The 14195-nt window shown below is 39.5% G+C and overlaps 1 pseudogene; it reads left to right on the top strand.

Moving 5' to 3' along the window:
• Positions 1-6816: 6816 nt before the first annotated feature.
• LOC149323850 (uncharacterized) overlaps positions 6817-14195 on the top strand; it is a 41825-nt pseudogene continuing 34446 nt past the window's right edge.

Here is a 14195-nt window from a genome sequence, read left to right as displayed (position 1 = left end):
CAAAATTCCAAAAGAGTGACAATTTGTATCAGTCCAGGATTTTTCTTGTTTCCCAAAACTCATAAAACATGTTTTTTCTACCATTTGGAGGGAATAGTTAAAAATAATATTTCCCTCTCTACTAAAAACCATAAGAATGCATGGTCTCACCATACAGAAAAATTCACCACTTATTGTCAGGTTAAGAATGTTGACAATAGAGTGTTATATACTTCCACATTGAATGCAGAGTACCTCTGACAAATTGAAGAAAGCAGAAACCAATTTTTAAAATATATATGTATAAATTTGCTTTTTAATAACTCCTATAAATATATATTTTGACTGCACTCTACCGAGATCTAGAACAAGGCTGTCAGAAAACTGTTTTTGGGAGGGATAAAGAAACAGTAGAAAAAATATAAGAATATATGTATGTAAATACAATAGATGTCTATTATGGAAAAAGGTGTGGAAAAGAAAAGGCAAATAAAAAATAAAATTAAAAAAGAAAAAGAAAAAGAAAACTTTTTTTATCAGTTTCTATCAATCTATCATATAACTATCCTTTCATCTTTGTGTCTCATATCTGGCAAATGAAGAAGGTGGAAGCTGAAATGTTTTCCTTTTGATATGTATTTTTAAGTTCAGTTTGTTAATTGCTACAATAAATATATACATCTACAGTGATCTACTGCATCCTTCTCAGATCTAGGACAAACTTGGGAGAAGTGCTATTGGTTTGCTTTTTAATCACCTTTATCTATCTATAGATATATTTGCTCACAATATGGGCATAAACATTCATTGGTGGGAGCTATAGTCCAATGGCATTTGGAAGAAGGTTGGGAATATGCTAGGTCAGATAAACTAGGAATAAAAACAATGTTTGTTTTGGTTTTACTGCAGAGAAAAGAGATTCCCAACCCTTGAGAAACCCTGTCAAGGAAGAATAATGCAGCAGTGATATTCTGTGCCATTTTCTTCCTGTATTCACACGTAACCCAGGACCCAGCCCTCAGTCACCCCTCTGTGACCCTTGATATCAAATCAGTATAAAAAAGGGAGGTTGCTGGCAAGAAGTCCAAAGGTGGTCCCCAACACAGGAAACCAGCCACACCATATTTGGACAACTAAATGGATCAGCATGAGAGAGCTCCAAGGCACTTAGCCCTGATGGGCTCTCTCAAGATCGAAATCTTCATAATCCCTTCACTAAAGGAGTTGTGGTAGTGATCTGGAACTGGAGACTGCTTGCATCCAGCAGATAAAGGGAGTTTCCTTCTGAGAATGAAACTCTTTGTCTGAGAATGCTGATTATCCAGACATTCTTGTATATCACACCCCACTCTTCTCCCCTAAGAAAATAGCTAAGCCTTTCAACTCTTGTAGCATGCCCTCGAGACATGATTATTGCTATAAATACATGTGTCCCCTAGTGTGAAATAGGACAGAAACTCTGTTTGATTGATTTCAGCTGGTCACCTCACTAGCTGGCTGCCGCCGCCCCCCACCCCCCACCATGTTGCAGGTGGCTATGGAGACATCCTCATTCTGATTGGAGCTATACTTCAGATCAGTACGGTACAGTATTTCCTCTTAGCCACCCTGCAGTTCATTATTACCTTTGTATTGTTAGTTCTTGTGTATGTGAGTTAGAGAGTGTGCTTCTGGGTATGGATTCCTTTTTTTAAAAACTAAACTAAATAAATTTGGACACTGTCTCTGGACTTCTCTGGGACTTGCACCATTATACGAAGGTGAAAATCCCAGCTTTCTGTTACCAAAGCCTTCTCGCTACTACCCATTGAGCTAAATTAATTTCCCCCATTGAATACAATTTGTGGGTGCCTTCTCAGGACTCCCTGCTATTTAGGTAACACACACTTTACCACATATTCTAGGAAATGACTGTGCAGAAATAAACCTCCCCCCCCCCCCGATCTTCTATAAACAACTATAAGAAGACACTTATCCTGAGCATTTGAAATGAGATGCTGATATAGATATTTTATAGAATTGACATCGTGCTGTTACTTTATGGATTGTATTTTATAAGAAGTGTAATTTTAAATGGTCATTTTAATTTTATTGCTGTAATCCCATCTCAATCCATAGGGAGAGGCGGGAAATATAAATAAATACTATTATTATTATTATATGTAAAATCCACATTTTTTTTTACAAAAACATGGTTTCTGCAGAAGAAAATTGTTGTGCCAAATATACTGTTTCATGCACAGAAAACATATTTTCTATAAAAAGGACATGTTTTGTCTGCACAGATATTTCTGTTCACAGTAATTCATTAGAACACTGCAATTGGAATGAATACCAGGAGAATGCCACGCAGAAATTTCTGTTCTCTCCCAAAGCAGGGAGAAAACTGTTGAAATTATTAATCCTTTTGTGAAAGGAAGGTATAGGCAATGATTTATATCTGTTAGATGTAAGTCTGGTAGTCTTTCAGTATTGGCTGTGTTATATAACATCAGATTCCCTCTGCATTTCAGCCTGTATAGCTCTTCACAGTTAATGATTGCAATCCAGCAGCTGAGTACTGTGTGCACAGCTGGGGCTTTCCTTACTATCAACTACAAAACAGCTGGCCTTCCATCACCAGCATTGGATCTGGTGCTATCAGTGGAGAAACCTTGTAACAGGGAGATGAGTACAGTGTGGTGCAAGTGTAAAAGATCTACTGTAGATCAACATTCCCTTGTTATGTAGCCAGATGAGCACTCATGCTTGAAGCAAATTTCCCAGCACTTTCAGCAGAAAACAAACTGTTAAATCAGTTGTGTAGCCCAGGAGCCTCTCCTTTTTGTTGAAGGGCAAGCTTTTACAACACACAGGAAAACACAAGTCAATGAATGCCCAAAAGGTTTGTCTAGAAGTGCTTTGATCAGTTTGCACCATTTAATAATCCAAACACTTTTGCTCTGTCATTTAGCAGACAGCTTAATCAGCTGGGCTGTGATTTCCAGCTAGGCAGCCAGATGAGACTCCCGTGCTCTTGAGGGCTTCCGCGTTAAAGCACTTGCTGTACTAATTGAACATTTTAACTGATAACCAAAACCACTTGTGCACCATTTTAAAAAGAATGAGTTACATTTTTTAAAAAAGCTTTAAATGCACAGCTGTGATGAAGAGGAAAAAAACTGTATAATTTTCACTTGCAAATTTATGGATTCATGCAGTAACATCATTGTGGCTGGTGGATGATCTATCCACTGGCTCTGTTCCTATTCATTCTGTCTTTTCATACCTTTCTACTTTTGCTGGGATAAAAGCTGCTTCTTTAGAATGAGCATATTTTAATCTGAGCAAAATCAAACAGCAACATAAAAAAAATTTAGCAAAATTCTTTCTGTCTCTGTTTACAGCTGTCGAATGTTGGCATTTTTGTTTCTGGAATGGTGACAAAAAGTGCTCTTGTTCTCCCAGTAGCGAATGTCCCCGTTATGTAGGATATGGAACTATTTTAACACTAGGCTAGTGACTGGTGTGAGATATTTGGGTCTCAGAAAAGAGAAAAAAATGTTTCTTTCAAAAGCATCCCTCTCGCGTGCTCAAAATCATATTCTCCTTAAAACAACACCAATTGCAGCAACTTCTGTGTTTAATTAGAGCATTTGCTTTACAATAATATGATCTGAAAATCATTTTCTTGCTATGAAATGTTCCAGTTCAGTGCCAGCACTTGAGTTACATGTGTTCACATCCAATTAGTAAAAATGAACTTGGCAAATATGATGTGCAAGTCAATGCAAAATGAAATATGAGACTGCTGTGGAACAGCAAGAAATGTAGCCTGAATACACCATTTTCACACACCCTTTAAAAAAAAAAACCTGCCTGGTAGAAAAATGTGTGATTTCTTCATTCTGTTTTACAGGGTCAAATAGTGCAAATGAGCATATTTCTATCAGTATTAGTGGTGCTCTATTGATTCCCACCAGCTACAAAGCTAACTTCATAATTAAGACTTTTGGTCAAAGAACAATCACAAAGGTTTAGTAGTGTAGGCTGGTGATTACTTTGCTTGAGGCTGAGCCTGTTCTGTTCTCTTTGGCCTTTCTGGGCAATCTCCACACCCCTGGCCCATTCCTCTGGTCTTGCTTGCTCTAGCTGGCAGCACAACAGCAACAACAAGAGTGCATCTTTGGCTAGGGAGCAGTCCTTTTTTCCCAGTGATGTAGAGTCGACTCAGTTACTCGACTTGGAGTCAACTTGGCAATAAATGACACTGAGTCTATTTGACTCATGACTTGTGTATTTTTAGCAAATGACTTGCAAAAGGGGAAATGGTGTTCCTCCTTTGAACAAGGCTTCCATCTTATTTTTGATGGAAGTGTTACTTTAGGTTTGCTGTACATGAAGCCCCAACTTCCTGTGGACCCCCACCTCAAGTCCATTGCCTAACATGTTGCCTGTTCTCCTCCATGAAGTGTGCCCCATGCTATGGGAGCGAGTGTTACCTGCTGTTCCTAGAAAAAGTTTTAGAAGGTACCTCCAATATGCAGTAGAGGCACGCTGCTGAGTAGACCTCATTTTTCTAAAATGCAATCTTGATAAATTGCCTATGGCCTGAAGCAGCGGGCCAAATAAAGTGCCTTCTGGGTACTTTGAGGGTGTGGTGTTCAAATGATGCATGCTCCTAAAGTGGCCAGAAGCTTCTCTGGAAAGAGTTAATGTGACCCAAAAGCAGCCCAAAAAGGAACAACAAAAAGCCGCTCCTGCTGGCAGCCCATTTGGGACTGCAGCAGCAGGTGGCTTCAGGACTGTAGTGTCTGGTTGCTGCAGTCCCAGAATGATTGCTCCGTTTGGCTCATCTGTTTTGCCCCTATGATGATTTTTTTAAACTCAACTTTGTGCAAGGCTTGTTGATTCCCTAGTTATTGGAACTCCATCCCACACACTCCCTACCGCCTCCTCCTTTTCTTCTGTTAAAGTTGACTCCCTCACTTGAGACTTGACTTAACACTTGACTTGAAAGTATCTTGCAAGGATAGGATACTCAGCTTGAGACTTGAAGATCTCATAATACTTGAGATATTTGATTACATCACAACCTTTTTGAATCCCTCTTGGCAGTTTTTCAGGCAATGGAAATCTGAAGAGGTTAGGACCCTATGGCATCAGCAAATGGTCTGTAGTACATGGCCAGAACTTGGAAATAACTACTGAAATACATGTGCTGATTAGTTATTCTCTTTCTCCAAAGAGTCTAACCAGTTTATTTGTTGGCTGACAGCACTCATTAGAGCATGAAAATAACTAGTTATGTGTGCAATTATTTATCTCTTCCCCATCAAAACCTAATGAGTAAATTTACTGGTTAAAAGCATTCCTGTTCATGTGACACAATGAATAAACGTGTTTTTCTTGGACATGATAAGGACTGAACGTAGTTCTCCTGGCCTCTGCAGGTACATTTATTTAGTAGGGCATGTATTTATTTGGCACTGGAGAAAAATGGTCTGTTTATGCTCAGTGGCTATCCAAATATTTCTAATTGAGAACTTTCTAGCCTTGATTCACCAAATTATCTTTGTGGCCATTTATCACTACACAACAGTGTTACAGTGCTCTCTAACTGGAATAAACACTCCTGATTCATCTTGACCAACCCAGTCAAACAAGCAATGATGTTTGAAGGGTGAGTGAATAGTATATGAGTTGGTGGAGATACAAAGAAGAGAAGAGAGTTGCAAATTACAGTGCACCCGCATCATACATGGGTGCCTTTTATGCTGCTTTCAGCTTATGCTGGAAACCCTGCACCATTCAATGAATGGTGCATGCGCCTGCAGCACTCGCACTGCTATGCCACTGCGTGCATGAGACCCATTCTTTTCAGTGGAACTTGAGCATAGGCAGAACTTGCCTTATGCAGAGGGGTCCGGAACGGATCCCCATGTAAGGAAAGGGACCACTGTAGTAACAAAATTGAATATGTTGCCAGATGCCATGTTTACAAGAGCCTTCCCCATCCTGGGATTTTCCAGATATCACCCCAAATCCCATCATTTCCATCTCACCCACTGTATGATTGGTACCACAAGATATCTGTAGGGCCGGATGGAGGTTAGTGAAAAACTACAAAAAGAGCACTTTTGAAGAAGCTACTATGCAGCACTAGGGGCAATTATTGCTAATTACTGTGAACCCCATGGTTTCTTTAAAAACCATTTAAGTAGCAAAATAATTAATGATCATACAACAAATTAAATCCCATTTCCTCTAAAATTAATAAAAACTAATTTACCCACGTATAACTATCAATATTAATTAATTTTAATGCTAACTTTCCAAGCTCTGTATATGAACATTTTAATTTATGTTCCTACTCATATAAGCATACTGTAGTCATGTCACCCATAATTGCAACAGCATGCATTTCACATTTAAAAAATACATGTCTCATGTTTGGCTTGTGTCTTCCTCCAATGGTCCAGGAGAAAATTTCTTAGGCAGTCTACACCAATGCATGCCATTTATCAAAATACTTTACTAATGATTGTCACATGAGGAACAATTTTCTTGACAGAGGATTTTGAATACAGAGTGGGCAGAACATAAACATTCTAACCTATGAATAATTACATTTCATGTGACCTGTCAGATTGGAAGTATACAAAATCACCTGTGACAAATGATCCATTTCTGGGAGAATGCTTCATTCTGCCACTGTTGCAAAATAACTAAGGTCTGGTACAGACCACCCAAAAAGGATGGTCTGCCAGCGCCCTGGTTTACTCTGATAGGAAGCTGTAGCGGACAAACTACGCGGCTTCCTTGTGGAGCAAAAAGAAACCATGCCACAGTGCGCCAATGTCACACTCGCAACACACTCGCAATGACACCGCAGTGCGCCAGTGTCACACTCGCAACATCATTATGGCACTGAGACGTGCGGACTCTGAGCGTCTGTCTGTCAAAATGGCGGTGTACACTATTTTGATGTACAGAAGACGTGCTAGGGTTGTGGGCGTCTGTAAGAGACACCCCGAGGCAATCCTAGCACGTCATCAAGATATGCCATGAGGCCCATCTGTACCGGGCCTAAGAAAAATAAAGCCAGGCTTCATGAACATTTGCATTTAAGCTATCATACCACATGTGTTAATGCTGTTTTTAAGTTGATCAAACATCTGGCATTATTTACATCCAATAATGGGTGTTCTGTCTTATCCTTGGCTGCTCTAGATCACATGGCATTATCATTTGGTAAGTAGTGGTCATTTTTTTTTTTGAAGGATTGGACCACCACTTTTCTTCATTTCTATCAAGGACTTCCATTAATTCAGTATTTTCCACATAGTCATTTTCCACAACCAGCTAGCTAACTATATACAAGGTACATTCTGTTAAAAGGTTACCATGGGTCCCTTAGCTGATGGATATAAATGTACATTTTAATGCATGGAATAGGCTAATTAGGAATTAAGCAAGCCTTTTAAAATGGTATTTAAACTCAAATTATGCTGACAACTGAGGAGTTTTTTTAAAGCTCTTTTTCTAATAGTTGTGTTAGACATTGAAGAGCTGCACTCTAAGCCTTGACACATTGTTCTGCCTTCCACTCAACAGCAAAGCATGGCTCAAGGGAATAGTTTTGAACCAAAGTACCAGCTTGTGACAGGTGAACTACTACACTTCTTCAGGTTTTTTTTTAAACTAAAAGACAAGTATTCTTTTTGAGACTTTTCTAATGCAAGCTATCCTGCTCCCTCTTCCAAAATCCACACAGACTTTCCGAGATTTTTAGTAGCATAACAGCAAAGGTGACAACCTCACCTTGACTGTCATTTTTCCCTCTCTACAGTGCCAGGCACCAATTAAGTGACACCATTATATATAAAGTTATATATGATTATTTTAACAGAGAGGTTAAATGTGGGAAAGGTGGAGGAAAAAGAAGCAGGAAACTCCAAAATAACAACACATTCTGAATAACCCCTCTTCAGTAATTCTATGTATGGTGTCAGCATTTTGATGAGAAGACTAAAAAGCACCAGCTGAGAAAAAGGAAGATTTTCAGTGTCAGTGAAGTTAAAGCATGTCAGCTGCATTTCCTTCTGTGTAAACTGTCTTGCATGCAAGGACAGATAGATTGAATTCATATCTGAAACAAGACAAGATTTTCCACCTGACCTCATTATGTGTTTCTCAAGAGTGCATGCCTGGCTTTCTCTGCCTGAATTAAAATGCGTGCAGAGAAGAGTGAGCACAATGCAGCCCTATGAGGCACCATCATTCCTGGATGCTCTTAATAAGATGAAGGTATTTATTGTTTTGCCCAAATCATGTCTTAATTCTGGAAGTCATTAACACATCGTGGATCCCTTGGTTAAAGCACGCTTTGGAAGTAAAGTGTGAGCTAATGAGGGTTTATGCATTGTAACATGGCTGACAGCAAAGATGAAGTAGCATTAGAATGTATCAGAGAGATTTATACTAAGGTGCTTTTTTTTAATGGAGAGATTTTTGGAACCATACATTATCCCCTTATAAATAATTAAAATTACAAAATTATCCTTGTTATAACACAGGCAGTGTGATTCCTATCAGCATCTTTGGCATATTATATACAAGTGGGAATTAATGATGTGCACTGGATTCAAGAAAAGCCTGAAGTCCAAACCAAATTGGGTCCCTTAAGAACAGTTCTGTCTGTTGCTTCCAGAAGAAAAGTGGACTAACTTAAAGTGACCAGAACAGAAACTGGACTCCACATGAATCCTCATTAACATTTTGTGACAACTCATCTCCAAAAGCAGAATGACTTGTAAAATTTTGGTTTGTGTGAAAAATCTGGAGGTAGGCAAAAGGAAGGTTGAAAAATATGGAGGTAGTTGAGTCACTGTCAGGCCTGCCTTCTAACTCTAAAACACATTTTAACAGGTGTTCTCCAATCACTCTTTGAGAATAAAGATTGTAACTCAAATAAATTCCAGATTTGTTGCTATATTGGCCTTTGTGTAGAAAAAGAGAGAACCAGGAGGCAACTAGGAGTGAGTGGGGCAGGTTGCCAACTTCTCTCAGTGCATGAAGTGATTTTTCTTTGGCACCCAGGGAGTGGGCTGCTTCTGGAAGATCAATGTGGGCAGCCATCCTGTTGCCCTTGTCTTCATTCATGGAGGCTCTGGTGCCCAGGCTCTGTGGGAGCAGGAAACCTGCCACAGCGAAGAAGGTGAGGAAAAGGCGAAGAAGAACCTTGGCTGCCATGCTCACAGGTAAGTGCAAGTGCAGATACTGGTTCTGCAGATATGGGAGGCCTACTGTATTCTCATTCCTACTGTCATTCTCATTCCTAATATCTAATCTACGTCAATTTGGTATGTGGTGCAGAGACTGGTCATTTTGTCCAACGTAAGTGCTGAAGGGCATTGTTGACAGGATGGCATATAGAAGATTAGAGGATGATCAAATAAAAGTACCTCTAATATTGTGGGTGATGGGATTAAGTCCTGTGGTGACACTTCCCAAGTAGATGTTGTGAAGACCACTTTAATTACCACCACTTAGTTTTTTGGATGATAGTACCCTGGGCCTTTTTATCCCACTGCTACCACCAAATTGTGTCAAGCCGACTTTGCTTGTAATCACCATTCTGTGTAACTTGTGTTACTGTCACCTTTATTTGACTTTTCAAATCTGTTTGAACTATTAGTAGCATGGTAAATATTCAAGCTCCAGATGAGACTTTCTTGAACAACAACAAAAACTTTATTTAAACAGCGGTTTGATAATATTTCACTTGTTGAGATGTTTTATACACTTGTTACTTCACGTCTCATTTTCTTGGTTTCACTTTGTTATAGTTACAGTTTACTTCAAACAGGGGCTGCCATGATGGTGCAAGCGCAGTATAGCATCCACATGTCATGCGCCGTGCATGCACAATTGATGTGTGATAGTGCACCAATGGCGCACTCATGGCATCCGATGTGTGCACCAAAAAGAACTTGCTTTTAGCAGGTGCTTTTTGGTGTGAAGGGAGGCCGCGCGGTTTGGCTGCTGTGACCTCTCTCAGGAACAAAAACGGGCAGCTCCAGCCTGCCCTTTCAGGGTGGTCCATTGAGCCCCTTAGCTTTGTACAGCCACCAAGGCTAATGATATCCCACAGGATATTACACTACAGCAACTCCCTTTCACAGAGTTCTGTATGTGCCCTGAATCCCTCCCTTCTAGATTCTAACTATAACTGTCCCTCTCGGTCATAGCAGGACCTTCTTGGTCTGGAACCAAATCCCTAAAACTTCAAAGCCTTTGCATCCTTCTCCTAAATGTGATCACTTCTTTTTTCAGAAAAGCCACTGAACTTGTTCCTCTCAATCTTCCCAGACTTGGGTCTATCTCTATGCTGTTTGTAATTTTCACAATTATGGGCTCCAAGGAAGTTAGAGGATAAGTATTTTGTTTCATATAAAGGCTCTTACACAAAACTCTTTGCCTTTATTTATCTGAAACTTGGCAGGCTCAGGGGCTTGATACACTTGCATGGAAGTGGTGTGGAGGCATGGCAACTGCACATCAGCTGCCCTGGCTCTGCCTCCATGCCGCCCCCATGCCACCTGCCTGACCAGATGGCTTCTTTTTGCACCATGGAAAGGTGAGATTGGGGCCACGGCATGGGGTTGCCGCAGTCCCAATCCAACAAGGAAAGGGGTGGCACGGAACCACCCCTTAGGGGTTTATTGAGCCCCTAAGTTCCCTCAGAAGAAGAAACTATTCTTGCAATTCCCTCCCCCAAAATGTGTCAATAAATTTGTAAAATTATTTTAAAATCACAATATACAATTGTGTAGCACAAAAATCTTCAATATGTTCATCTGAAATCTGACAGGCATAATTGTCTCATATGGAGTTGCTTTGCCTAAAATTGAACCAATTTAGCAAGCAAGAAAAAAATGGTTATAGCTATTTTTGAAATTACCCATGGGAGTACAAACCTTTGTCACTGAAAATGTCTACTTAAGTTAAGGGCCTATGTCAAATATGATGAACCCCAAATCTATCCAAACCAAACTGAGCCATTTTCTAAATTGTTGTATTAAAATCCAAATCAAATATTATGGTCAGTGTATGCTTGAAATAAATGTCTGTATTATACCTAGGTTTGTAGGGCATTTCATATAACTCTTGAGGGGCTGCCCATTTCCCAGTAGTTTATTCAGTAATTAAGCAAAAATATAACAATAGCAATAGCTTGTATATTTCTATATTGCTTATTAGTGAACTCAGCACTCTTTAAGTGGTTTACAATCAGTAAGCTAATTGCCCCCAACAAGCTGGGTACTCATTTTACCAACCTATAAAAGGATGGAAGGCTGAGTGAACCTTGGAGCACCTGGGATTGAACTCACAACCTTGTGGCTTCAGTACTGGCATTTAACCACTGCATCTCAAGGGTTCCCAACAACACATAATGAATGCCAGATCACTAGAACACAACCTTTCCAAATTGTCAGAAGAATATCAAACTGTTAGTGGAATCAGTGAGTATTAATTTGAAAATATATTCTTAATACAAGAAAAAAATAACTATAATTAACTGTGGTGACATCGTATTTACATTTTGAACAACATCCACAAATAGCTTCACTCTGCTGTGGCATCATGCCTACCACTCTTGGTGCTAACGCAAAGAAACAAGTCCCAGCAGATTCCAGGAACTCTTGGAATTAGAAGAATGCAGAACAATCTCCATTGATGTTGTAACTGCTAGAAACTAGAAAAATCTGTAACAGCCAATTGAAATGCATTATAAGCCTGTTAAAACAAAAGCATATTTAGTTTATGACAGAAAAGAAGCCTGAAAAAAATCAGCTAGGAGACCATTCTAGAGTCAGAGTACACCCTGGAGTCAGAGCACTGTCACAAAAAAGGCCCTTACCAAAGCTGGATTAAGCAAGGTGAGATAGATGCCTCAGAATTTGGCTATCATAAAAGGTAAGCAAATGGACAGTTATTTACTTTGCTCTTATTGTTTTGCTGCCAGGGATGGGGAGAAGTGCTGAGGGGATTTTCTGGATTTTGTACTAAAATAACCTGGCTGACTTTGGATATTATGAACCATGCTGTGTCACAGGGACATTTGGGCAGAATACTGTCATAGGAAGAGATGGCTGTGCCATTAGCCTTGGTGAGGCAATTATTGCCAGTGGTGGGGCACAGAGAGAGGCACATTTGTCATTCCCTGACCTACCCTGGCAGGAGCCTTACTCATCTAGACAGCTGCCACTAATCCACAGAGCTTTGTGGAGCGTTGATGCTCACACTAATCATAGCATCTTTTGCTTTTGTTGTCAAGTCAATCATTTGGTAGGATTGGTAGGTATGCCTGGAGGTTGCCTACATTGTAAAGAAAAGAGGAAGAAAAATCCTCCAAGCTTCCAAATATGGGGGGGGGGGGGGGGAGGGGGGTAAGCACCATCACTTTGGAAGAAAATTAAGTCCTGAAAACAGACGGTCTAGAAGCTTCTTGCCCTTGCTAAGATGTAATATAATGCAGCTGTGCAACATAATTAAAAAAGTAAGTTGCTATTAATACTGCTTCAAATAACTAACAATATCTCACTGTGGTGCAATAATAGGGCAATAATAGATGGTCTACAGATCAGTCCATTAACAGTATTTGACTAGTCAAGTCCTCTACTCACAGGACTTGTCACCTTGCAACAGCAATCCACAAGGAATCAGGGTTGAACACACTTTCAACTATCCTTATAGGTTCTTTATTCATAAAAGTAAGTTTCACACAATATACAGTGTAAACACTTACACCATAAGGAGACTGTGAAAATTTCACCAGGTGGTAAATATTGGTTGTGAACAGTGGCTCTCTTGCAACAGCATTTGTTAGGTTTACACTGAATATTCTCATTTTGTTGTTGTTGTTGTTTTTCTGTTTGTTTCTTTCTTTTTAAAGGTAACGTGGTAAATGTGTTCTCCTAAAACACCTGAATTAAAATTATTTTTTTCCCTTTTAAGGAAAAAATATTGATAAAATTCCATTACACGACTATTGTTATTTTTTTTCTTTTCTTTTCTTTTTTGTTTTTGTTTTTTGCAATGGTTGCTGTTTTGACAGTTCCAAACATCCAGTAGATTAAATGCACCACCGAACTAGTGTATTTTCAGAGTATATCTCCTTTTCTCTTTTCTTCTACAGCCTTCTCCTCCAGCCAGATTCCTTCTGCAAATATAGCAATAGCAAGTACATTTCTTTACTACTTATCTGTGAATTCAGCACTCTCTAAGCAGTTTACAATCTGTAAGTTATTTGCCCCCAACAAGCTGGGTACTCATTTTACCAACCTAAAAAAGGATGGAAGGCAGTGAAGCCCTGGGATCAAACTCACAACCTTGTGGCTGCAGTGGCTGGCATTTAACCACTGTGCCACCAGGGCTCCCAAAGCCACTGTTCAGAACTGTTCAGAACTAAGATGGAAGATTGGGGGTGGGAAATGGAGTGGGGAGATCATCCTTTTCCTGAATGGAGCAACATCAACACACCATATAGTCAATCAGATTATTCTATGTGATTATGTCACAAGATGGAAATGAATCCTGACCTGAAGTATGGCTGATCCCAATCAGTCAGAAATAACACAATAAATAAGATGATAGCACTAGACTATATAGCCATTCATATTTGGCTATGACCGACTAGTAGCAAAGAAAGACAAATAAAAGAGAGGGATCTAGCAAAGGGAATGTAAACATGCTATTTGTTTTTCAGTGCTAAAAAAAAACCTGTTGACAGCTATTTGACAGAAGAATAGACTCCCCTCTTTTGGAGGTTTTTAAGCAAAGGTTGGATGGCCATCTCACAGGAGTACTTTTGTTGTGTATTTCTACATTGAAGGGGGTTGGACTAGATAACTCTTGTGATCCTTTCCATGATTCTATGATCTAAAAAGGGGGGAGGGATTTACATTGCCAAAAATAGCATCTGAAAATTGATTTGTTCATTTGTAGTATTGACTGTAATATTGTAGCACTGAAATATTGATTCATGCAGCCACATCATTCCTATAGAATAAGGAACAATTAGTGACATAGGAGCAAGCCTGCATGCATATTGTTTCTGATTTTTGTTTTTTCACTGCGCATCCCTAACTTTGTAGTAGTGAGATGTAATGTGATATTTATGTACTGTTACACCACCTGGTTTCCATGCTGCAGGGTTGGAGACCTATTCC

The sequence above is a fragment of the Sceloporus occidentalis genome, unplaced genomic scaffold (genome assembly GCF_023333645.1).
Source record: "Sceloporus occidentalis isolate IW3139 unplaced genomic scaffold, rSceOcc1.0.p SCAF_1, whole genome shotgun sequence".
NCBI classification, from domain to species: Eukaryota; Metazoa; Chordata; class Lepidosauria; order Squamata; family Phrynosomatidae; genus Sceloporus; species Sceloporus occidentalis.
The sequence above is the reverse complement of the archived record's forward strand: the minus strand, read 5'-3'. Positions and strand labels throughout refer to the sequence as shown.